At 36.5% G+C, this 24,689-nt stretch overlaps 1 long non-coding RNA gene across 2 annotated transcripts in view; it reads right to left on the bottom strand.

Moving 5' to 3' along the window:
• LOC109499778 overlaps window positions 1-24,689 on the bottom strand; it is a 607,757-nt gene that overhangs the window by 376,634 nt on the left and 206,434 nt on the right. For both annotated transcript variants that reach the window (XR_006598032.1, XR_006598033.1), the window contains exons 2-3: window positions 7,781-7,890; window positions 4,279-4,427 (exon numbers count right to left, since the gene is read on the bottom strand). This is a non-coding gene — a long non-coding RNA (uncharacterized LOC109499778). The remainder of the gene's footprint in view (window positions 1-4,278; window positions 4,428-7,780; window positions 7,891-24,689) is intronic.

Here is a 24,689-nt window from a genome sequence, read left to right as displayed (position 1 = left end):
TGGTTTCTTGGGAAGTGCTCCTTGTCAGCATTCCAGATAAGGTTGCTATTAAATTTTTGCTGCTATGGATGGCTGGCTTGGGTCATTATACATTTAAATTGAGTTGCTGTCATTGTTATATAATGACATGAAAGAGCCTTTGGCCTATAGCAATGTGGTGTACCTTTTAAAGAATGGGTACCACTACCAGATTTATAAGAATGGGTCTGTTCGCATTATAGTACCAAGCTGCTAGGTGTTTCAAAGTGATTTAGATGAAATGTCCAAAGAATTCTCATGTATATCAAAGACAAACAGCTGAGTTTTGCATTAACCTGCTTTCAATAATCATTGAAACTTATTGAGTGATTACAGGATGTAGCCGATTCATGGCTCTTTTTTCTGTCTTGTAATTTAATTATGTCTTTCTCTGAAGTGGGGATAGTCAAGAACCTGGATTTTTCCATAATCCTGTAAATTACTTGTTCAGATTAAAGAATAGTCATCCTGATCTCTTCATTCTAAGCATGTTATTTGCCAATCCTCTTACAACTTGAGAAGGCTATACATTATTTTAATTCCTAAATGGGCCAAAATGTTAGTTTAAAAAAAAAAAAAGATGAAGGACGACATCACATTTCTTAGGTTGAAGTATTCTTTCTTTCTAATACAAACAGAAAATTCCAACCACCACTTCTGTAAGGAGAAATATTTTTCTCCCTCTTTTCCCAAATTTGTAACAACCCAGCTCACTAATTATGGAGAAGCAAGTTTGTCACACTTCAAACATACTTATTTATAAACATTACCTATATAATCAAAGTGTTTTCTCTTTCTCAACTTTTTAAAGGTATAAATAATTCCTTTTTCTTAAACTACATGTATACCAAATAGGAATATAATAATTTTGTTAATGTTTTAATATCAGACACTCAAAAACTGAATTTAAGAACTTAGCAGATGGAAAGATTTATACACAATGCAGATTTGGGCCATCTCCAATTCATGACAATATGAATGGCTTTGTTAAAACTACAAGTCAGCAATATTCAAATGTAAACCGGCATGACAATTTTTTCATTTATAGCATTCTTGTAAAAAACTGAAAAACTCATGCATTTTGAATTGATCCAATAGCTCAAGAATACCTGAAATTCTAATCATTATCCCTTTTCTGGGTCTTTAGCACTTCACACTCTGTTCTGCTTCTCTGGGAGAAACATTTTCCTCTCCAGTGTATCTTTATCTTCATCTGTGTGCTTCAAACTAGAGAGAGCGGACACTCTAATGCTTAGAGAGAGTTTGCTTTATTATGTGGCTCTATTGAGTCTAAAAATGCTACAATCACAAACAGCCCTCTGAAGATGCCTGTATACTCAAACAGATACATGATTTTTTCCCAGCAATGGAAAGCAATTTATGGCTTTTTCTATTGCTCCAGAAGTCCTTCAGAAAAATGGCACTTGCAAGAATAATGTTATAGCATGCAATCAAAGAAGACCTATCTTTAAAGATTAAGTGAGCTGTCCAGCAACCTGTAGCCATGACAACCAATGTTGGTCCATAAGCTCAGAAATGGTAGTGCCATTGGGAGCACATCCCATCAAGTGAATGGCAAATGGAGCACCTGCCTGGGGCATGATGCTGGAGAATGGACATTTGGGGTACAGTGTCCATCTTTGGGAGTACAGCAAGGTGCATCATTCAGGTCTGTTCCAAGACCTTGTGTTGTTTCACCAATTCACCAGAGTAATTCTCTAGAAAAACACACACAGCTCCTGCAATCTAATCCAGTCTGCAGAATTTGGAACTCTGTACAGGGTTAGGAAAATGGGCAAATCCCAGACTTTTGTGTTTGGGGGACTCTTTCCTTACCCTATGTCCCAATTATACCTTTAGAATTTAGGTTCCAAAGTGAATTATTTAGGCTTAGTGTTAAGGTTAGAGTCATAAGTTAGTGTCATAGCAATGAAATTAGTAGCCAAGTGGAGTTTTACACATGAGAAAGCTGCTCTTCGATAGTGGTATCAAGACTATGAAAACTTGGGAATCTGATTCCCATAGATTATTTTATTGCATTTTATTAATCAGCAAGCCCAACTTGAACTAGACACTTAGAAAGAAAATTGTACCAATATGGTTTCTGCTCTCAAGCAAGATACCAATGATGCATTATTTATGAAATGCAGCACAATTTAAAATTAGTTTGTCAGAAAATACTTCTAGAAAAAGATAAGAGCCTACACTGGAATAATAATAAAAATATCAGATACTTATATAACATCTACTGTTCTAAAAATTTTATGAATGTTAATTCATTTAATTCTTACAACAACAATCTGGGGTAAGTCCTATTATTATCCCCAATTTACAGATAGGGAAACTGAGACACAGATATGAATAAGGTCTCTCAGCTAGCAGTGGTGAAGCAGAAATTCAAGCTCCAGAGTTTGTGTTCTTAAACCTCTGCTCTAAGTAGACTAAGATTGACAAGGAGGTAGAAGGAAAGATGAGACAGGAAAAGCGGGAAAAGAGATGATAAAGCCACAGGACTGGTTAGAATGAAGTCATCCTTATGGGGGACCATAAGAGATGACTGTGAATGGGCAAAAGATTGCCAGTCAATGGAGAATTTTGAATGTACTATTGAGAGTCCTTTGATCAGAACCGGGGGGGGGGGGGAGTTACAGAGAGGGAAGGAGGCAAACCATAAGAGATTCTTAAATACTGAGAACAAACTGAGGGTTGATGGGGGGTGGGAGGGAGGGGAAAGTGGATGATGGCCATTGAGGAGGGCACCTGTTGGGATGAGCACTGGGTGTTTTATGGAAACCAGTTTGACAATAAATTTCATAAAATATATATATATATATATATATATATATATATATATATATGAGAGTCCTTTGATCAGAAAGCTATTATGGGTCCTTGGGTATGTGGATAAGGTAATGTAAGAAAATATATTTTAGCATGGTAAATTATTATAAAGGAGGCTACTTTAATATAGCCAAAGACACAGACATTTTGTAAAACAATTTAGCTTTACTCTGCAAAGGCAAACATACATATACCCTCTGACTCAGCATTTCAACTTACAGTATAAATCCTAGAGAAACCCTTGCACATGAATGAGTATCAGCAGGTACATACAACAATATTTGTCCATAAAGCAAAATGCTTAAAACATAATTAAATGCTTTTTAACAGGAAAATGAAAAACTAAATTGTAGTATATTCACATAATGAAATATTATACAGCAATGGAAAATGAATGAACTGCAGCTATACTCAAAAATATAGATGAATCTTAGTAACATTGATTTGAAGCAAAACTAAAAAGTCCTCATATAAAATAGAAGGAAGGAAGGAAGGAAGGAAGGAAGGAAGGAAGGAAGGAAGGGAGGGAGGAAGGGAGAGAGGAAGGGCATTCACAATGATCCAGATAGGAAAGAAAAATAAAGGAAAGAATAAGGGGAATATAAGAGTGAAGGAAAGAAAATCAACAAAAAGGCTCTAGGATAATAGTGACAGTGGAAATGGATGTCATGAAATCTTTTGAAATCTTTGAAATGCTTTTGAAATCTTCTGATTCTAGTTCAGTCCTCTCTCTACCCTTCCACAATTAGTTTCCTTTAAAAGAATAACTCCTTGATCAAATCTTATGTTTCTATATTGCTTACAATACTGAACTCAGTATGAGGCAAATGGCATTTCCTCAAAAATTATAAAGGAAAATGAATATAATTGAGTGGAAAAGATACCCATATGACTGATGGGCCTCAGAAATGACTGTCTTCTCAGGGTGCCTGGGTGGCTCAGTTGGTTAAGCAACCGACTTCAGCCCAGGTCGTTATCTCATGGTTCATGAGTTTGAGCCCCACATCGGGCTCTGTGCTGACAGCTCAGAGCCTGGAGCCTACTTCTGATTCTGTGTCTCCCTTTCTCTGCACCTCCCCTGCTCATTCTCTGTCTCTCTCTGTCTCTCAAAAAATAAATAAACGTTAAAAAAATATTTTTTTAAAAAAAGAAATGACTGTCTTCTCACTCAGAAATCCCTTCTACAACATTTCCTGACATTCTACTTCTGTTTGAATACATTCATTAATGAGAAGATCACTATTTTGAGATACCCTGTTCCATTGTCAAAGAACTGGAATTGCTACACCTTATAAAGATCCCAAATTGAGGACTGGAAGTACTAGATCTCCTCTGTGGAACAATGAAAACCAAGTCTATTCCTTATCCCAGGGCAGCCTTTCAAATGTTAAAGAAAAATATTAAATATTTGTAATTTACCTTTTTCCAAAATAAGCTTTCCTAGGCTTTAATAATGTGGTTTCCAGGCCCTTTACTTCCTGGCACCTTCTCACCCAGCGCTGGCCAGAACAACAGCACTCTCTTTAAAGCGCAGTCCCCAGACATGAGCTCAGCTTTCCAGATGAGACCTGACCAATACAGAGTAGAAAGAACTTAATACAACTTGTCCTTAATCTGAAGTCAATACTTTTAAATTTGCCATATGTAAAGGGGTTGGCTTTGGCCTCATGAAGCAAGAAACCAGAGTTTAAGGATTAAAAGCAAAAATCTTTTCTTTTCTCACATGAATCTTTCCAAAGATATAAAAATAACAACATATGATATCTGCAAAGCACTTTAGAGTCCACTAAATGTCTTCATGTACATTATCACATTTAGTGACAGGCAGGTGTTAGTTATCCTCATTTTTCAGATGAAAAAAAACAAGGTCATGGAACAAGTGACAGAGCCAGAACAAGAACTGACTCATTCACACCCTAAGTCCAGCACTCTTTCCATGGTAGCAATGCTGCTTCATATAATCAAATAATCATCAAATGGGTGACCTCCCTCTAAACAACCAACTAGGAGACAAATTTTGCAACAGAGCCCTAATATGGTAATGATTTTTAAATCAATAAGAAAAAGATTGGCAATCTGATAGAACAATAGACAATGAATTCGTCTGGCGGGTTCACAGAAAAAGAAATACAAATAGCCAACAAGCTTAAGATGCTCAGTTTGACTCATAGTTTTAGAATGCAAATTAAAACATCAGTAGACTATCATTTTTCACTAACCAAATGGGCAAAAAAATATTTTAAAACCTGATAATGCACATACTGGTGACAGTGTAGGAATAATAGAAACTTTTCTGTTGAATGAAAGAAGAAATTAATGCACTGGGAGTGAAAGTGCACTTTGGTACAAATTTTTGAAGGTCAATTTGGCAATAACTATTTAAATTTGAACATATTTGCCCTTTGACCTAGTAATTCCACTTTAAAGACTATGGCGTCAAGGCTTATCTAAGTGTGCAAAAATATTTGTCCAGGATGTTTTTTGTTGAATTACTACATTAGCAAGTCAATGGATACATTCTAAATATCTGTCCTTAAGGGATTATTAAATAAAGCACAGTACATCCATGCAATAGAGCACTGTGTGGCTATTAAAAAAGTGAGGTGTGTCAATTTTTAGCCATGGACACACATCCATGGTGTATTAAGTGAATAAAGGGGATTGCAAAATGATATATAACACGATTCCACTTGTAAAAAAAAACACATATATATGTAGTCATTTATATGTATAACTATTCATGTTGTGAATATACATATCCATACACCTGTTTAATAAAACAAAATGTTTGGAAGGACAGAATACATACCAAATCATCAACAATGACTATTTCTGGAAAATGAAATTCCATAATATAAACGATTGGGAATAACAGAGGACTTCTACATTTCGGGCTTCTTGGATAATATACCATACTCAGGAAGAGTTCTGAAATATTTTGTAATGTCTAGAACATTACAAAAACTAGTATATAATGGGGTTTCCTTTTGTACTAAAAATTTATCAGTCCCATTACTTTTCATTTACTAAGTAACTACTTTTTGTCAGGCATTACACTAAGCACTACACACATCTTATTTAAAATAACTTGCACACTAAAACACGGATGAGTTAAGTATTAACATCCTTCATTACAATAAAAGTGTGGCCCAAACTTCTGATATTATAATCCATTGACTGCATGAGGGGATACACATACTTGGCCAACCGAAATTCTTTCTGACCTGTATCTAATGACGGTAAGAGAAATCAAAATAGCAAAAATTCAGATTTTTAAGGGACCTCAAGAGAGATAAAGTTATCAAGTTCACAATCAATGGATGAAGAGACTTGTGTGTTAATATTTCCATTTCTTTGACATTGAGGCCAAAAGTTGATCCCATGTTTCTAATGTCTTACACGCATCAGATGTTTTAGATTATATGTCACCATTTTCAAAAGGGTCTATGCAGTTGATGAGGTTCTCTGCAAAAAGAAAAGTTCCCTACAGAATTAACTTATTTTTCCATCAATCACCATCTAGAAAACATGCAAGGGACTTTGGATCCTGGAACACAATCAGGGCAAAAATTGTATGTATCAATTTTTGATAAAAACTATTATAGATGAGATAATGTTGGGGGAAGGAGCACAGAGAGAGAGAGAGAGAGAGAGAGAGAGAGAGGAAGAACATTTGAAATCATGTGTCTCAACCATTCATTTGTCTTTAAGGAAGAAAATGGGAGGAGTTGATATCAAGTGAAAGCTCCCTTCAAATAGTTAGTAGAGGCTGCCATTTGAAAGGAGAGTTAAATTTTTTTTGTGCCATTCCAAAGTAAACAACTAAAACCAATGGAAGCTAGAGAAAGATAGATTTCAGTTCAATACATGGGTAACTTTTTAATAAAATTGTCCACATGGCATGGACTGCCTCAGGAAGAGGTGAATTCATCACCTTTTAAAGTTTAAGCACAATTAGAATGAACACTTGGTAGAATGCTATGGTAGACCTTTATCAATTGAATATTTCCTCAAATTAGATGACCTTTATGTTCCTTTGAATGGTTTTTTTGCTCACTTATATTCTCTTATATACCATATTTTCTATTCAAAGATAGTAAAACATGTGGGAATCTGTGCATATACCAATCTAAAAATCAAAAGTAGAAAAACAAAGCAGAGAAATAAAGGCCAATGTTTACTGACTGCTTATTTTGTGCCAGGTACTATTTGAAGTCCTTATGTATTAACTCATTTAATGAGTAATTAACTCATGAGTATTAATTCATGAAATGAGGTAGTTCCTAATATGATCTTTAGTATACAGATGAAGAAACTGATGTACAGACAGGTTAAGAAACTTGACCGAGGTCACACAGCTACTAAAATGGAGGAATCAGGATTCAAGTTTAATCTGTCTGGCTCCAAAGTCCATTTTCTTAACTCTATGCTAGTGACTAAGAGTGATGTTTACTGACTTAAAAACAGCTGAATATTTCATCAGTCAGAAATCTCCATAAAATATACATTCTTTGAAAAACTTTGTCATAAGGATGAGTCAGATAAACCTTAAATTATCCAAATAGACACAAAATTCAAATTCAGTTTTATTTTCCAAGTCCCTAAGAACATTTACACAGGCCCACATAAAGAGAATGACTATCATTTCCAAAGTTAGAAGTGTAGTGTCTCCCATGTTTGGTTTAGGGGTGAAATGACAAGAACATGGGCCTGAATGCAGTCTCTCAGTCCTGTCACCAGCACACTGTGAGACAGCGGGTGAGCCACCTGGCCACTCTTTGAATAAGAGCATGGGCCCCCAAAATTCCATTTAACCTGACAAGACTCCATAAAGCATTTAACTGAGAATTGTTTGAGTAATATATATTTATGGCTTTTGTTTTTTTTTTACCCCGGACCTTCATATTTATTGGGATACTACCTTTCTCAGAGCTGGTAAGAAATATATAGGTCCCCTTCCTCATGATTCATCCTTTCTTCATGATCCATCAAGGTTTATTTTGGAGATCTTAGCTAGAAGTTTCATTTCCCCTATGAAAAAGAGAGGTTAATTCACAGAGGTGATTATATTAACAAGGAATAACATGCTATGTAGCCAGTGAAAACACTTTTAAGGTCCAAGAGGAGCAAGACACAAAAGTAATCAACTATATAATCCCATAAATAACTTTAAAATTGCACTACATTACCAAAATTTTATTCATTCCATCAAGCAGACATTATTACCTGCTAGTGTTTCTGTCTTTCTAACATCCCACTTCCTACTTTTCTGGTACACACATTTTGTGTGTGTGTGTGCGTGTGTGTGTGTAACTAACACATTAACAATTCGCCATATCAGATCGCACTAAACCAAACAAAACTAAAATTGAAAAAGCAAAAACAAAATGTATTTAATTTCTTATATATACTTTATTGTCCATATTTATATATAATAGGCCTTGTTACAGATTATTTGAAACAGTTCTCAAGATTACTTCCACTAAAATAGGAATAAGTAAAAAAATCAGGGTGTGGGAAATTATAAATTATGATAGAATATCAAAACCAAAAGAAAGATTAGACTTGCATATATATTCTATGCTATTATTAAAATTGAGCTAAAATTTTGTCTCCAAGCATCTGGGTAGCTTCTAAAAAATGGAGAAAGAAAATCAGATACGTGACTCTCTCTCTCTCTCTCTCTCTTTCTCTCTTTTTTTTCTTTTTTGTCATGTAAAAAGGAGAATTTAAAGAAGTTCAAAGATTTTTTTTCCAAAGGCCTTAAAACAAGGGACATTAGGGGATATAAAAGGCAATCTATTTAGTATCACCCCTATAGTATATGCCTAATAGGTTTTAGTTTTTAAAATTTTATTTTGTATAGCATTCCTCAGTGTAAACCAAGACAGAATGTCAAACCGTAACTTAGAGAAAATTATTTTGCAGATGTCGAGGATGGGGAAGGGAGTAGAGGATTAAATTCAGACAGATCTGGCTGCTCACTCTTATGACTACACCTATCTTTTTGAATGGGTTCAGCAAGCCTTAATGGCTGCTCATGGCAAGAAAATCCATCATGACAGCAACCTGACACAAATCCTTATAACCTAAGCAATGCACAGAAGCCTCTGAGAAAAGTTAGTCCTATGGTCTTCACAACGTGGAGATGATGACCTGGGACTCTCACCCTGTGTCCCAGACTAATTGTGAAACCTTCCCTGAAGGCAGAGCTAACTCAGCCTTATGTAATTTCACCCCTAATGACTATCTTCTTCATTTCTATGTCATTTCTCTCATTATAATATCGCTAATAGGAACAGGTGTCTTCACGGCTGTATAAGACAGTCTCAGGCAGCCTTTGATTTATTTGGCTGACTCCGATTTATCTTACTATTGTGATCTCCAAAATATGGACATTTCTCTTTGGCATCTTGTCTTACTGAATGGCCTGTGTTTTTTAAAATCACTGCCTTGTATTTATTTTTGTGTACCAAACCTTATATTTCTCTGCTCCAGTTCAGTAGATTTTTTTATCACAAATATGATTCCACATTTTCCAACCTTTTCCATATCTTTCTTAATATTTTCTCTTTCACTTTTGTATTTCTACCACAGTCTTCTCTACTGATAGTCCCCACTTGAGACATAAAAAAATAGAAGTTTTTTCAAAGTTTACTCTATTTTACTCTAGTTTGTGAGTGTTAATTTTATTATCTAAGCTTAAATGTAAGATTTTTATAATTTGTATTAGTGTATACCATTGGTACATCCCCACCCCACCCACTCAGGTTCTCTGGGAGGCATGGAATGCTCCCAACCCTACAAAGAAGTTCAGCATTTAATATGTTTGCATCCAGATCACCCCTTTAAGTTCACCTTGGTGATCAGTGCAGTAAAGACCTACCCAAGTAAGTACTTTCCAGGGCAGAGATGGCCTCTTGGCATGGGTCTGTCAAGCAGTATTCCCAGAGGCCCTTAAGAACTCCTCAAGCCCCATCTGCTCATTGATCAGTTGTAAAATACATTTACGTGATTGCTCATATGTTAGTTAATGTTTCTTAAGTGAGAAGGTCTTTTATTTGTTGGAAAATCAAATACAATATTTATTTTTAAAACCTGTTATTAAATCTTCAGTGAAATTTACAATTAACAGCATCTTAGATTCCAGGAAATATGACAGTAGACCTTATATCATTCCTTTAGAAACAGTGAGTTAATAGGACCAGTCATTTATTGAAGCCTTTCCTGGTGCATGACAATTAAACCATACCAGCTACTTTATGATGTATGGTCATGCTTCCATATCTCCCAGAAGTCTAATAATTATAAATAACTTCAAAAAATAATAAAAAAGGGGTAGAATACAGCCTCACTTTGTGCCCTTGTGAATTGTTCTCTAGTCTATAGAAGACCATTCGTACCTACATGGATTCTTGACATAATGTTAAGACACCAGGTTTGTACAAGCATTGGTAACTGCAGATGCATATCATGACATTTAACTCTGTCCAGACAAGCAAGGACTTGCTCATAGTCCTGTGATTACTGTGAACTTTCTTATTAGGCAATAATAAATTTAAGGGTGATAGGAGATTATCCTACAACCTGTTTGTTCCATATATATAGACCTGAAAAATTCAAAAAAAGAAATTCTCTTTAAATTTGGATAGGAATGTCCAATAAAATATATACTTTAAGGGATGTAGAATGTTGCCTTTTAAAATAGGACAGAAATTTAAATCCAAACTACTCAAATAGAATCTTGCACATAGAATTTGACAAAGGAACCCTTGAACAGACTTTGAACAATTTTAATGATCAAAAAAAAATTTACTTTGTACCTTTTTAAAGCTTATTTATTTATTTTGAGAGACAGAGCATAAGTGGGGAGGAACAAAAACAGAGAGAGAGAGAGAGAGAGAGAGAGAGAGAGAGAGAGAGAGAATCCCAATCAGGCTCCACACTGTCAGCACAGGCCCAAGGCAGGACTTGAACTCACAAACCGTGAGCTGAAATCAAGAGTCAGATGCTTAACCAACTGAGCCACCCAGGTGCCCTTACCTTGTACTTTTTATTTTATCTTTATTTGTATTTTAATGTTTATTTATTTTTGAGAGCAGAGAGAGACACAGAGACAGAATCAGAAGCAGGCTGCAGGCTCAGAGCTATCAGCACAGACCCCAACACAGAATCATGAGCCCTGGGAATCACGACCTGAGCTGAAGCCAGACACTAAACCAATTGAGCCACCCAGGTGCCCCTACCTTGTGCTTTTTAAATGGAGCCTTTCAATGAATATTTTTATGGTGGACATAGTAGATGCACTTGGTTACATATTTAAATTATCAAAAAATGCAAAGATAAAACTGCTTTTAAAACATGTCATTCTAGTTAAGGATCATTATAATGCATAATGCATATGTGGCTAATTCAAACTAAATTTCTTTGAATGGAGAATGAGACAGCACAACTGAAGCAAAATTTGAGTTAGTTTATATCTTACAGTATATGTCTTAGGGAAGAAATCACCATCGCAAAACTAAATACAATAAACATTTTTCAAACATTTACCAAATATAAGACACTACGCTAAACATTTTACATAATTTAGGTCATAAAAATCCCTACCGATGCTCCCAAGCAGATATTTTATTATTTCCATTTTACTGTTATTATTCCCATTTTATAGGTGATGAAACTAAAGTTGAAAAAGGAGGTAGTTTGCTCAGCAAATAAGTGAAAAGGCAAAGTTTCAGGCCCATAGGATTGGGTCCCAGAGCCTCTGTCTTGACCACTACACTGTTGAGAACATTGGGCATTCTGCTGGGCAAGTTTTCTATGTAAATCCCCCAAGTTAGGTGTCTCCACAATTCCAGGGTGAATGGAAAACTCTTTCACCTTCAAGACTGGTCCTCTGATTTGCACACATACAGCTCTTTTACATTCTGAGAAGGGAGACTTGTATGTAATCCTGAAACTAAAACTTTTTTCTCCTACTGGATTTAATTCCAAAGATATAATAACTACTATGATTAAATATCTCAGTGGCTTCACATATTTCGATTTAGAATGTCATATGGCTACAGTCTTTAATTCTACTATAAGTGCCCTTCCCTTTCAGGTTAACTGCATGCCAATTAAATACTCTGCACAAAGGCAAGGTGACTCTGGAGGGAAACATGCAATTATGTAGTCTCCAAGTAGTAATTATCTAAAATTAATTGATGTTTTGTGGGAGTTTTGATCATAACAAACAATATTTACAATTGCAATTCAATTCCAAGATATCTTCTTACTCTGCTTAGCCATCTAGCTATCTGTTCAGTCATGTCTTCTCATGTTTGGGAAACATATATGACTTATGGTACAGTTAAATGAATGTTTTATTAATTCCAAAGGGAGCCCTTTGAACAGGAAAGATATGCCATGGTGTGGAAGAAAGAACACTGTAGAACCCAAGGGTACTTAAGAAAAAACACTGGCCTTCCAAGTGTCCACTTGGGTTAACATTTCTGACTTTCATTGTAAAGTCTACTGTTGTTATTTGTATAACCTCATCAGGAAAATTAAAGATTCATTTCCCACACTTTTCTCCAATCCTCCATCCTCTGTCTGCCATCAAAAGATAAGAGATCTAAGATTCTGTCCCATTTGAATGAGTCAACTCAGCCATTTTTCAAGTCTCTCAGGATAGTGATTTGCCTGTGTTCCCTTTTTCCCACTAAAATAGAAACTTTTGAAAGTGCAGGCTGGGGCTTATTATCAAAGATCCTTTGTAGTTATTAGGCACAAGAAATTTGTGTCTCTGATGCCTATCACATATTTAATAAGAAGACATAATTACGGCAAATGGTCCCCTGCTTGAAACCAGTGACCATTCCTATTACATACTTCTTTTTGAAATAACCATTTGTGTTGAAAACACCACCCAAGGAGCACTTACAGAACACTCACTGGTGACAATGCACCAAGATAAGTGTGTGATCAAATGACACTTGTCTGGGTTTCTGACATTCTCTGCTTTAAGAAGGACAGAGAGCATTAACACCGACAGACATGAAAATATATGATGGATAAGCTTATGTTAAATTCCACTCTGAGCTCCGCATTCCTAGGAAATGCTTATTTGGTTTTCATACCCTAGAAAGAAAGTGCATTCATTTAGCATGTTGAGATTGGGTTCAATCTAATTGAGAAAGTTTTCAGTGTTGATGTTTCACTATTGAAGAATCTCCCCCAGCTCTTCCTTCAAAGGGTTGCACCCATTCTGAATCAGAGAGAAAAGCTTTCACCATTATTCTTTGGAGGAAATAGTCTTTGGTTGATACTCCTCTCTCAATTACACCTGTCCTCACTTTCCCACATCAGCTTTCTTCACAATCAGTGCATTACTGTTTATTCTCCCTATTCTCTATCTCTACATCCTCTGACCCCCTTCTCCTACAGGTTTTAAAGTGAAGGAGACCACACTCCCACTCAGAACCCCAGAGCAGGGAAATTACAGAGCTGTCACAGCTCCGCAGTGGGACCACCAAGCACCTTGGAGTCTAAAGAATAAATGGAAATCCAGTATATATTTTAATGAGTCACTGCATTTGACCATGAAATAAATATCTCCCAATGAAAGAAATGGATATCTGTATATGTGAGTAAAGGGTCAGTCATTGCTTCCAGGGTGTCACTTTGGTGAAGGTTAAAGAGATTATACATTAGTGGCTACATTAAATCAATAGATATTTTTAAGCAGGCATTTATACTTCACAATTATTGGAAAGAATGAATGGATGGATAATGTAGAAAAATACCTATCAGCAATAATCTGTAATAAAATTGGTATTCACAGTAGCCTACAAAACAATAAAAAATTTATTAGAATGCCAGAGATTCTTCATGCAGCCTACCATGCCTCAAACTTTGCTGTGGAATTGCTTATTCTTTAAAGTGAAGGGAGTTGGGGCACCTGGGTGGCTCAGCAGGTTAAGCCTCTGACTTCAGCTCTGATCATGATCTTGCGGTTCCTGAGCTCAAGCCCCATGATGGGATCTGCACTGACAGTGTGGAGCCTGCTTAGGATTCTCTCACTCCATCTCCCCCTGTCCCTGCTCCCCCCCCCTAAATAAGTAAACTTTAAAGAAAATAAATAAAGTGAAGGGAGTTGCTGAAGTCTTTGACCTCAGAAATGAAATGTGACAAATAATTGATAATTTCACACATCCAGAAATGTAATAATTAAGTGATTATATATCCATGATTCTCTGGTAAGCATCCTTTCCAGCTGTTGACCTAGTAGTACTTTGAGGATCTGTAACTAATTCCAGAATGATTAGTGTGTGGTCCCTGCATCATAAGTATTCTCCAGTCCTTAAGTTTATAGGGAGAAAGGCTTAGCTGATCCAATATCACCATCCCAGCCTAATACAATCTCTCAAAACTCCCTTGTCTTTGCACAGCACAAATCACTGTTCCTCCCCAGATTGGGTTTGCTAAAACATCCTGAATTCAGACAAATCAGCAAATTCCCTAGAAAGATTTTTTCAAAGGTCTATATGGGGGCTACTAGGTATTTTCAATGAAAAGATACAGATTAAATAGATCAATCGATTTACTAACTGATTGATTAATGTGGTTCTTGCCCCTTCTTCAGGGAAAGAGATCTTGGCTTTAATCATCTAATCTGGTCTTAGAAATCACTTTCAAAAGAAGCCCAAGAAAATCATATTATGTTAAAAAAATTCTATTTTCTTCAAGCACAAATATCAATACTACCATCCTAAGCAACCACATTCAATTTTCCAAAATACTAGTAAAATTTTACCAGTGCTTTGGGTTCTCCTGACCCAACTCAAAGGGAAGATTTGCATAAAAATTAGTCCAAAGTTATAAGTAAAATATTATACATTTTTCTAATGTATTATTAATTAGAAAACTATTAAACATTTCCCATTATTTGATTTCTTTGAACAGTGGAACACAGAACCCAGAATTTTGCTTTTCATATTTTTCTTCATAAATGATCTAATTAATATATGTCTCTGGGCAGTATAATTTCATAAACCAACCTCCAAAAAGAAACACCTGCTCTTTTTCCTGAGATCTCAAGAATGCAATCAACATCCACTTTATAAGAATGACGGTATTAATAAATGAAACTACAAAATTGCATCACCCACTGGGAGCAATACATTGCCCTGCGAAGTTATTCTACAAACGAAGAACCAAAGGGCAGTCAGCCTTCAGTGCCAGAGGAGAGTTCTGAGGAGAGCCACATGGAAGAGAAATTCGCAGCCCAAATGGTTATCAGAATTATCTGAAGGACAATGAAAATGTATAAAATCTGAGTACCTCTAGTAGACTCACTGACTCAGATTCTCAAGAGGTTAACCCAGGAATACATAGTTTATAATAGCTGCTCAGTGATTCTGATGACCTGCAGTTAGGGAACCCATTAATCCAGGACAGTGTTTCTCAAAGTGTGGTCCCCAAACAGCAGCATCGACATTAGAATTGTGATTCACTGGGCTTCACCCTAGACCTCCTGAACCCAAACACTGTGGGTAAGGCCCAGAAAGCCACCTGAGCTTTAGCAAGATGATTTAGCAATCACCTTCAGGTGATTAGGATGCAGCTGAAGTTTGAGAACCACTGACGTAGAGAATTTAAATTAAGCCACAACCTAAAAAAAGAACCAAAGTATTTCATCCTTATGTGGTCCTTTTGCAATCTGAAGACAACTTAAAACCAACTAATTTAACTTTCTAGGGATTCTGATAGCAATTATTTTTGGAGGGAGCAAACAGTGTAGGACTGTACTATATATGACTGTGGGAAAGAAAGGACACCTAAAGCTACATTGCCCGTGCTTAGATTTCATGCCCCAAAATAGGCAAATTCTGCATGTGACAGAGAATGTATTGAACATGAGTAATTGGGGAACTTCTGTTTCCTGACATTTGCAGAGACATTTTAAAGAGCTGATAACAATATGTCCTAGGTTAAAGAAATGAACTTAATTTGTTTTATGTATGTGAGTTTTTACCCAGTAAACAGTAAAAAAATATATATATTTTTTATGATGCTTTGTGTATTCGTCCTTCTTCCCACTTACTTCTGTTCCTGCAGGTATTATACATCTATCTTCCTAAATGGCACCCCAAATCTTCCTCTCCGACCCTTGTAACTTTGGATATTTCTCTAAGAATCTGAGACTCTAGAGCAGTGTTTCTCAATTTATTTTCATTTTCACACCTCTTTGGAAAGAGATATTTTTAAACATGTTTTCCTAATCTCATGATATACCACAGATATACTATATAGCTATTTCTGTACTGCATGTATATCTGTGGCTTATCTATAAAAGGAGTAGTACTTTTCTCACCCCTTCCAAGAACTAATTTGCATCACCTTGGGAATAATATCACCCTTGTTGAGCACACACCCTTTATAGTTATAAGTACAATTTGGTTCTGATATGCTAGATGTAAGAGATGTTATATTTATTTCTCAAAATCAAAAAATCAAGAAATCAAAACCATCGATGGTTATTACCTGGGGGCACACCCACATTAGAACTGGTACACAATGCTGGAAAACTGCAGGGGGACCTTGGATTTCAGCCCATCATTGCTGACACCGAGATGCTCTTGGCCCTATCGCCTCCAAAGGATTTCAGGGAGCTGGAGCAGGAAGTGTCTCTTCCTTCCCACTGCCTGCCAAAATGCAAGCACAAAGCACTCACACTCCAGCTATTTCTACTGTTGAGTTGAGCTACTTTTCTGCTCCCTTAATCCTATGAGTCACCTCTCTATTAACCCAGCTCCTCCTTCACTGAACCCAGACTTTAAAAAACAAAAGCCTTTTAATTTAAAACCCTGAATCAAGGCAAACTGAGATCACACATGGCTGCCTTCTGGAGGTAGGAAGAAGAGCGATACATCCCAATCCTGTGGGGTAAAACTACAAGCCAGTTTATTTCTTAATTGCTTTATCCTACTATGTCTAAAGTCTAGATTTATCAGAGGCTGGGCTACAGTTGGTTGCAAGGTACAGTTTTAAATCCTGGAGAGACCTCTTTCCCAGTGGGCAACTTGTTGAAAAAAGTTCTTGTTTCAGACTTAACACCATTTTACATAAACAGCACAGGCTTAGCTTCAGAGAAATAAAGTTTCTAATCCTAGGATCAACAGTGAGTACCTGTGTGGTATTCCAATACCTGTATTCTATAAGTTTCAGTGAGTGCCTTCATCTGTAAACTGAGAAGTATAACAACTATTACAAAGGGTTATGGTGGATATTAAAAGAGAATGCATGATAAATTCTACACAGTACCTGGTATAGGGTAGATGATCAATAAATGGCAGCCTTGTCATTATTAGCACTAAGTCAACCAACTGAAATGAAAGTTTTCTCATTCATTGATTCCAAACACCCGATCGGGGAGTATCAAGGAGTACTGGATAAATAACTTCACCATAAAGTTCTCCCCCCTTTATACAGAGCTTATAGCTCAAGCTCAAGCCATGATGGGCCAGGAAAAGATCTGACTTAGAAAAGAAAGTGGAGTAGAAACTGGAGTGCCACCCAGGCACAGTCAGTTGAGTGTCTGACTCTTGATGAGTGCGGTTCCATGCTCAGGTCATGATCCCAGGATCGTGGAATCCAACCCCCAGTTGGGCTCCATGCTGAGCATGGAACCTGCTAAAGATCTCCCCACCTCTCTCTCTCTCTCTCCCTCTCTCTCTCTCTCCCTCTGCCCCTCTCTTCCACTTGTGCTCCCTCTCTCTAAAATTAAAAAAAAAAAGGTAGAGTAATTCCTGAGTATACAGTGGCAGAAAGGTGAACATGAACTAGGCTGGGTGGGCTGGGAAGTAGGATTAGTCATCTTGGGACTCACATTCATTCCAATCAAACTTCATCTGAGTGCCTGGGTAGCGTCCATCTCCTTCACTGGAGTGCAATGTCCTATCAGCTGGAGACACTTGTCCACTGACATTCTTTTGATCAAGGGATATAATGTTGCAAGTTTAGAATTGGCTAATAAGAAAGTTAACTGTGAACACAGTACAAATTGATATTCATCAACAGCTTTTTCTAGGAACTTCCCAACTTTTGACTTGCTGTGTTGCTCTCTTATAACTGATTCAGTCAGCAGGGAATAATTAGCAGCCATGCCACACAGGAACAAAGTGTGCAGATTTGAGTTGATGTTGTGCTTAATGAGCCTATTTTAAAAGTTAGAAATCACCCAGCTTCCTGTCAACCTCCACTTATCAATTTCTCATGTAGAGTGTGACAAAAATCAGAACCCATGCAAATGGGGTAATTCAGTCCTGAAATTTGCCATTTGCCTACATGCCCAGGGTCAAGGTTTATACCAAACTAGGAAAGAAAGCAGCTCTTCTTTTTTTTATTATATCTACAATGACTACAATGAGGTTAGTGGGAAATAAAAACCAAGAAAAACTATCAGCTGGTCACTTTGATATATTTGAACAGGTCAATAAATGTATCATCCTGACCACCACATGACTTAGTTATTACATACAGCAAGAAAAAATTTTAAAAAGAAACTGTCCTACAAATGTCCTACTAATCTGTGAAGTCATTCTAGTTTTGCTCAAGCATTATTGAGAAATATTTTCCCAGTCCACTTTTCTATGACAATCTTTCCCCATTGTCAGACAAAGAAGAAATTTCACATCTGTTTTCACAATTTGTTGCAGAGTGACTCTACTGGGACACTCTTTTCCAAAGTCCAATGAGTTTTGCACTGTTAGGATGTGGGAAATGCAGAAGCGGTGGCATGAGTCGGACTCTAAAGCAGGTCGGGCTGACTTGCTCTCGGAGACCTCCCACCTGAACAACGGGAAGGTTGAAGTTCCTTTTCTTTCCCTTTTTCTTATTCTCCCTTTATCTTCTGTCACCCTCCTTCCCCACCTAAGCCTATTAAATGCCTAATGCAAATGCCACTCTCCTTTTGAAATCTTATTTTCAGGAAAAATTTTTCCTCATGAAATTAGCAGAAAAATAGAGACTTTTGACAAAATAGCTTCGCTGATTCACAATTTCAAGTATCTTGGACTTGCCACACCCTCTCTATGCACACAGCTATTCCCCCTACCCCTCTTCTTGACACTCTTCTCTCTCTCTCCCTTATAATCCTTTTTTAAAATGATGTCAGATTAATGTTTCCAGAACACAAGTCTTCGTGCCTCGCTATGCTCATAGTAGCGATTCAATCAAGTGTGAGATTTCACCAGTTACTAATAGAAGGCTACTGTAATTTATTTCTCAAATATTAATATATATATATATTTTTTTAAATATTCCTACATTATAATTTCATTTTAGGAATTTAAGTCACAATCACTATATTCTAAATCACATTATCAATGTGATCATAATGAAATCCTCTCTATATATAATCCAGGAGCCACAGATGATATTCTGAGAAACTACACAGAGTCCCAAGACTTAAAGGTCAGCCATCGCACAATATGGCTTATCTAAGGGCTTCAGTCTAAATGTCAGACCCCTCTACCCAGCCCATAGCAACTAGTCAACCCCTTACGTACTCCCTAACTTGGTCTCACCCCTCTATCTAGGCCTGGCTCCAGCATCTCCTCTCTTGTGCAATCCATTCTCCTGGGATATTTCCACACCCCTGTTCCATCATTTTCTATCAGCTCTATATGATAACAATAATGAAGACCCCTAAAGATTTATTAGTCTGTGCTTTGCAGTACAGCTGTACCTTAAGCTGATTGCTTTTTTGTGCTACAGGAGCAGTGTATGGATTAAGCTAAATGTTAATAGATTATTTGGAATATCTACATTTGGAAGCTCCTTCTTGAAGCTTCTATAAATTCTTCAGCCTAAAGTGATGTTTCCTTACCAAAATTTCTGTGTCACTTTTATAAGAACAATGATTTGTTTCTAACCTATCTTATAGAGGTCTCTGTTTGCTTCATGTTTATTATTGATAATCCTTGAACTATATTATAAATTCCTGGTGAGCATGAGTCCTGTCTTTATATCACTTTTATTTTCCATAGCACCTAACAAGTGCTGAGTGCATTAATAAATGTTTGCTTGATCTAGATTTTATCTTGACTGATGTTTCACTTATATACTTTGGATTGGAAATATGTTTTATGATTCTAGAAACAAATTTTACTCTTATAGATTTTTAGTATTATGAAGGGGACTGGTCATAGTACTAATTATTTAGAGGCAACTAATCTCATAGGTCACTGGTATCAACAAAAATAAATTGAAAATATAGTTTACAGTATACATGCATGATTAAGTACCAGGAAGATAACAAAATGTGACAAAGAAATAAGGGATAGAAAAACAACTCTATACAGAAAAAAAAGAAAAAAAAAGAAAAAGCAGAGTATCACATAGCAAAGTAAATGAAAATTTGTTGATAAATTTCTCCAATAATAGAAAATTCCTCCTAATAGATGCATTTTTACACATAAAAGAAAATTTATTTGAATGTTTACCAAGAAAAAACAATAATTATTGAGTACTTACTACATGGCAGATACTGCTTTAAGCATTTTACATATAGTAATGCATAAGCCCTATGATTTAAGATTACTATCTCCTTTTATCAGACGAGGAAACTGAGGCACAAGGAGAAAAAGTAACTTGCCCAAGATCAGAAGGCTTATAAATGATAGAGCTGAAATTTGAACACAGGCTTCCAGCCGTGAGGTCTGTGCTGGTAACTTCTGTGTCTTATGAAAGCAGTAGTTGGCATGCAAAAGACTTTCAGACAGTTTTCTTAAATTTCTTACTCTCTATAATATGTTTTCCTTTGGGGAAGAAGCATTGAAAATCTGAAATTAAAACTAAAGAAATTTCAAATGCAGTCTGTTTACATATACTAAAACCTATTTTCTATAAAAAAATTAATAACTGACTTGAAAATCACTAGTGGTAAATAAATATGGTAATGAATTTAGGAAATGGTTGAGCCTGGTTCTTACCTGTGAAAATGAATTTAAATAAAAATATATCCAACAAGTATTCACACCACCAGAGATTTTCTATTATCTCTATTGTAACACAATTCTAAAAATGTTTCTTTAATAATTTACTTTGCAGCTGTATCAAAAGCAGTATTACTTTTCACTCTATGAAAACAGTATGTGAAAGTTGAGCTAAATTTTACTCAAGTGTTTCGATTAAGCTTTTCACAAAAGCCTAGTGGAGGTTCATAACAGAATATGAAACATTTCAATTTATAAAGTGTTTTGCTTATAACTTTAAGTATAAAATTATTTTCATTCAATTTACAGCTTGAAATAGTCAGATGGGCTAACGTTTGCTATAGTAACAAAAAGAATCAGTGGCTTTAAAAGAAACCAACAACAAACTTATTTCTGCCTTATGCTACCTATCTAACTGTATCTACTTCAGACCCTGTCAAATTGGGGGGTAGGAGGGAGAAAAGAAAGGACTCTGTTTACTTTTGTCCTACAAGGATTCACATTGATAAAGCTTCTACCATTTTATAATTCTATCATTTCAAGGCACATAGCCATACCAACCAGAACTTCGATGATCACAAGTGATACCTTGCAGACATTTTCATTTTCATCAATATTAAAAGTTAATGTTATCTTAATTAACTCATGAGCCTAAAAAGTTAAATTCTAATATTTCAGTTTTTAAAAGTTACTGTACAAATAAAGGTGAAAGCTTAGTAATCCAGCAATTTTTTAAATTGAAATTGAAATTGAAATTGAAATTGAAATTGCTTTGTGGAGAAAACTCATCAATTCATTTCACAAATATTTGTATATTCTCCATTTGTGTGGAACTGTTCACACAAGGCTAAAAGCAATTTGAGTTGAGAGAAGATGGCGGCAGAGTAGGAGGACCCTAGGCACATCTCATCCCACAAATACAATTAGATAACTATCAAGTCATCCTAAATACCCACAGAACTCAATCTGAAGACTAGCAGAACACACTCCACAACTGAAGGTAGAAAAGTAGCCACATCAAAGAAGGTAGGAGGTATGGAGATGCTTCTTGGGACAGAAACAGATCATGGCTGCTGCAGTGATGAGGGAACTGAGGTCATGGAGAAGAGTGAGATACAGACTAGCATATAGGGAAAGCGAACGCCCTGGATTGGAAAGAGAGGGGGCCCAAATTGCCTGAGTTCTTGCAACCAGTGGAATTTAAAGCCTGGGGTTTTAAAGGTCAGCACTTTGGGCTCCGGAAGAGCTCCAAGGACATTGGGGCTGACCTTTGAGAAAAGGCAGAGCAAACAGCTCAAAGATAGACAGCCTGTTAACAGTGATCTATAGAGCATCTGGAGTGTACCATGGGGAAGCTAGCTGCTCAATTCAGAGTATGTCCCAGAGAAGCAATGTTCATGGAGGGACCCTTCTGGGAACAAAGAAACTGGCAGGCACCATATCCCTCTCACACCCCTCAGCACAAGCATAGGGCCACCTGTGGGAACCAGCACAGCACCCACACTGGCTACCTACCTTACTTAGAGCAAGCCCTGCCCCACAATGCTCCAGAAGAACTGCTCTCCTAGTCACATTTGTCTAAGTCCCAGCAAGGTGGGCCACGAAGAAGACTAGCCCAACCCTCTGCCAACAGGAAGGAGTTGTGAAAGGCCTTGTATCCAGAAGCAGTGGTGACAGGCCTTTTTTCACAAGTAGGCCAGAGCACATCTAGTAAAACATGCCACATTCAGGCCAGGGACCAAACACTTCCCACAGTAGGCAAAGAAAGCCTCTGCAGATGAATGGCCTGAAGGATAAAGCAGCCAGAACATAACAACAGAGCACACACTACACATATTGGAGACATTTCCCTCAGAAGCACCAGGCACTGGGGAACAAAGGACACTATAGGGACTCTTCATAATACCATTACCCAGAAGAACAAGAGACATAGTCCTAATGCACAAATACAGTTATTGAGAATTAAGCCAAATGAGAAGACAGAGAAATTTGTCCCAGATGAAAGAGTAGGATAAGGCCACAGCCAGAAATCTAAGCAAAGTACATATAAGTTACATGCCTGATATAGAATTAAAAGCAACAATCATAAGGATACTCACTGGACTTCAGAAAAGTGTGGAGGACATCATTGAGATCATGACACAGCAATAAGGAATAACATAGAAGAGATAAAGAGCTCGATAAATGAAATGAGAAACACGATGGAAGAAGCAGGCTAGAAGAAGCAGAGGAACAAATTAATGACCTAGAAGACAAAGTGATGGAAAGTAATCAAGCTGAACAAAAGAGAGAAAAAAGAATTATGCGAAACAAGAATAGACTTAGAGAACTCAGTGACTCCATCAAACATAATAACATTCATATTATGAGTCCCAGAAGAGAGAGAAAAGGAGACAGAAGATTTATTTGAATAAATAATAGCTGAAAACTTCCCTAATCTGGGGAAAATACATATCCAGATCCAGGAGGCACAGAAAGCACACAGCAAAATCAATAAAAGCAGTTCCACACAAAGACGTATTATAATTAAAATGGCAAAATATAGTGATAAAGAAAAAAAAAGTTAAAAGCAGCAAGACAAAAGAGGACAGTTACATACAAAGGAAACCTCATGAGCTTATCAATGGATCTTTAAGCAGAAACTTTCCAAACCAGAAGGAATTGGTATGATATATTCAAAATGCTGAGTGGGAAAAACATGTATCCAAGAACAATCTATACAGCAAGGCTGAAATTCAGAAGAGACGGAGAGAAAAAGAGATTCTGAGAAAAACAAAAACTAAAGGAGTTCATGACCACTAAACCAGCCCTGCAAAAAATACTAAAGGGGATTCTCTGAGTGGAAAGGAAGACCAAAAGAGACAATATTAAGATAGGAAACATAAAAGCAGTAAAAATGAACATTTCTGTAAATAATCAGTCAAGGAACTCACAAAATAAAAGAATATAAAACATGACACCATATGCCTAAAACATGGGAAGGAGAGGAGTAAATAATAGGTTCAAAATTAAACAACCATCAACCTAATATAGATGCTATATGCAGATGTTATATACAACTCTAATGATAATCACAAATCAAAAACCACTAATAAGTATGGAAAGAATAAAGAAAAAGAAATCCAAATATATCACTAAAGAATACCAGCAAAGCATGAAAGAGAGAAATACAATAAAGGGTAAGAGAAAATCTTCAGAAACAACCACAAAACAAATAATAAAATGGAGATAAATACATATCTATCAATAATTACTTTGAATGTAAATGGACTAAATGCTCCAATCAAAAGACACAGAATGACAGAGTGGATAAAAAAACAAGATCTGTCTATAAGTTGCCTACAAGACACTTGATTTACACCTAGAGATACCTGCAGATTGAAAATGAGGGGATGGGGGGTACCTGGGTGACTCGGTTGAGCGTCTGACTCTTGATGTCCGCTCAGGTTGTGACTGTAGATCAAACTCCACATTGTTTGAGTACAGAGCCTGCCTGGGATTCTCTCTCCCCCTGTCTCCCCTCCCCTGCTCACATGCTCTATCTGTCTCTCAAAATAAATAAATAAAAATTCTTAAAAGTTTAAAAGAAATCAGTCTGCACAACTCTGTTGCATTTCTGTACACTAACAATGAAGGAGCAGAAAGAGAATTTTTTTTAAAAAATCCCATTTGTAATTTCACCAAGAATAATAAGTTGCCTAGGAATAAACCTGACCAAAGAGGTGAAAGACCTGTACTCTGAAAACTATAAAACACTGATGAAAGAAATTGAAGAGGACATAAAGAAATGGAAAGACATTGCATGCTAGTGGATTGGGAGAACAAATATTGTTAAAATGTCTATACTAC

The sequence above is a fragment of the Felis catus genome, chromosome B2 (assembly GCF_018350175.1).
Source record: "Felis catus isolate Fca126 chromosome B2, F.catus_Fca126_mat1.0, whole genome shotgun sequence".
In the NCBI taxonomy this organism is placed as follows: domain Eukaryota; kingdom Metazoa; phylum Chordata; class Mammalia; order Carnivora; family Felidae; genus Felis; species Felis catus.
This window is presented reverse-complemented; position numbering and strand designations above follow the sequence as displayed.